The sequence below is a fragment of the Benincasa hispida genome, chromosome 8, assembly GCF_027475165.1.
Source record: "Benincasa hispida cultivar pf3 chromosome 8, pf3_genome.v1.1, whole genome shotgun sequence".
Lineage (NCBI taxonomy): Eukaryota > Viridiplantae > Streptophyta > Magnoliopsida > Cucurbitales > Cucurbitaceae > Benincasa > Benincasa hispida.
Window position 1 is genome coordinate 66,139,726 of NC_143485.1, and position 2,863 is coordinate 66,142,588.

A 2,863-nucleotide genomic window follows, 5' to 3' on the forward strand; every position below is an offset into this window, starting at 1 on the left:
CAACATAAATGTATTAAAAAAATATATATATATCATTTAAAAAATTGAATTTGGTGGAACAAGCAACCAATCAAATTATTTTCAACATATTTGAAACAAATCAAGAAGATCTCATCACAAGCACCAATGATAATTAATTTGGTAATTATTTCCTTAATTTATTCTACCCTATATCTTTACTTTCCTTCTTTCTTAATTTTTCTTCTCAATTTGCAATGAGAATTTTTCTTAATTATAGTAATCTAAAATGAGAATTAAAATATAATTCTCATATTTCTTCCCAACATATCATCCATTCATCAATAATAAAGCAAGCAATAATTTCCAATCAAGATTAGCAACACACAAATGAATGACTTATATGGCTAATTGATTTTTCTGAAAAGAATTACTTTCTTTGTACTTTAGCCATAACGGCTGAAAAGTAATAGAAGAAAAACCATCTTTCTCACCCTTCAGTTCCCATGCGTGTGAGTAAAACGGAAGAGGCCACCGTTCGCTCACGTCTCATTGATGTTCCATATTGCTCATGCCGGTGGTTGGTGATTTGTCTTAGATCTATCCTCATGGCAACAGATTCGGCCACATCCAATCACCAGTGTTTGATCCTTAACTTCGTCATCGGTAAGCGTCGCTTCCCCCTTTCTCAAATGCCACCAATGAACTCATATTCTTGTATATGCCTTATTCATCTTCAAGCAAATCCCATGGTGCTTTCTTCATGTTAAGCAAGCTGAATCCATTCTACCCTTGTCAAACTCACACAACTCAGAACTGGCACCGTCTTTCAGATCTTTGTAAATAGTACATCAACTCCCTTTGGTACCAATCTAGATCTCCCATCTTTCAAAACTTTGTATCTCAACCGCAACCAGCCCAAACGTCCATTGAAGTACAAATTCATCAAATGCCTTAGATCCACATTAAATTCATTCAATGTCTTCAGATCTTTCGAATCTCCATCTAGATCCACCTAGATCTCTCCAAGTTCTTGATCGACATCTCGGATAATAAGATAAATCTCTTTAATTGCTTTTAGGTTGTTAAATACAGATGTCGAAAAGTTGCTATGCTGTGGAAGAACCATTGCTCTGAAAGCAATTACGACGCAACCTTGATGTTAATTGTTGTGCCAGTTGCTCCCCAAGGTTAACGCAACTTCCAATTTCAGGCATGCACTTGCCAAAAAATGGATTGAAATCAATGAAAAAATGCTTAGAAAACAGTAGATTTAGAGAAAAACATATGAATAGGAAATAAAAAAATTGCTCTATCTCTTTCTTTTCAAAACTAAGAGATATTTAAATGAAAGGTAAGATCGGTTTTTAAAAACAAAACATCGTTTCGAAATTAATTTTAAAAATAGTCTTAGAATTAATCGAAATTGATTCTTGGAATCAATCATCAACTATTAATTCGCGTATTTTCTTTTGCTATGTTAGTCATTCTCAACGGACAGAATGCACGAGCTTGACTTAGAGAGCATGACTTGACTGAACAGACTAAGGTCTCTAAAGCCAAGGCCGTCAATCTCCTTACTAACACACAATGTTTCTCGAGGAATCTTCTGATGGCCTTGTCTCAACCTCCACCTAAACCACACTCACAACATATTGATCTCATTATAAGTCTTGGAAGGAATTCTAAAACAACTCATTATGTAAGTGGAGATGGCTTGAGCTATAGACTTGATAAGAATTTCTTTACCATCAGGTTGAAAACGTTCTCTTCCCAATGTTGCAACACCTTTCAAGCCCTTCTGAAACATCTTGCGTTTATTCCTCCTAGAATGAAAGAGCATGCCCAAGTAGTCTCCCAATTCATCAAAGATCTTAATACCCAAAACCTCACTAATCTTAGCTTTTGATGAAAACTGATTTAGGCCGCTTCATAATCCCAAAGCACTTTCTTCATACTCTCGCAATCTTCTTTAGAGGCACTGCAAGAAAAGAGACCATCATCAACATAGAAAAGGTGAGTCATTAAAGGAAGAGGAAGAAAACACCCTGCTTAGCAAAGTTGTGAAACCTTCAACAGATATGGGAAAAAAGTAAGGAGAGAGCCGGTCTTCTTGCCTCAAATCCCTGGTCGGCTCGAAATTATGTTGAGGAGAACCATTAATGAGAATGATGTAGCTGACAGGTTCAGCACAAGGCATCACCAAGGCTATCCATTTATTGTCGAAACTCGAGGCTTGCATAATCTTTCTCAAAAACACGTAATCAACTTTATCATAGGTCTTGCTCATATTGACCTTCCCAGCAACATAACCTTCTTTCCTTCTTCTTTTTCCTATTCAAAGCATGGATGCATTCAAACCCAACCACCACATTACTAGTAATAAGCCTACCAGGAACACAAGCAAATGGTAAAATTGACTCATTTTCAATAAAATCAATTTGAGTTGTTGTCAAATGCTAGAAGTTATATGAAAGTTATTATTATTATTTTTTTTTTTTAATTAACTACTTGAAAAGTTAATACAAATACACCTCATTTTTATAGCATTAAATTGGATATCATTCTCTTTCTTAAATATATATATATATTTTAAATGTTGGTTTCCTTAAACTTTTATGAATAGTAACATTTACATCTTTGAATTTTGTTTATAACAATTTAGCTTCGATAATCTCAATTCTATAACAATTTATCTTCAACTTTAATATGTAACAATTTAGTATATGTACTTGAAAATCTTCAATGGATTAAGATTAAGGGGTTGTTCGGGGCACTAAGATGATATAAGATGTCTGGAATTCTGATGTCTATGTTTGGTGTGCAGAGTTTTGTTGTCTGAGTCCATATGATGTGCAAAGTTGTTATGTATGAGTCCATATGTCTGTGTTTGGGTATCCAGAAT

The 2,863-nt window shown here is 34.5% G+C and overlaps 1 long non-coding RNA gene across 2 annotated transcripts; it reads right to left on the reverse strand.

Moving 5' to 3' along the window:
• Positions 1-273: 273 nt before the first annotated feature.
• LOC150034804 (uncharacterized) lies at positions 274-2,511 on the reverse strand. Of its 2 annotated transcripts, none has more exons than XR_016531411.1 (2): positions 2,076-2,511; positions 274-1,939 (listed from the first exon to the last, which is right to left on the reverse strand). It is a non-coding gene; the product is annotated as an uncharacterized LOC150034804 (long non-coding RNA). The 2 variants fall into 2 exon arrangements; XR_016531412.1 differs by having other exon boundaries at positions 2,029-2,511.
• Between the last annotated feature and the right edge of the window lie 352 nt (positions 2,512-2,863).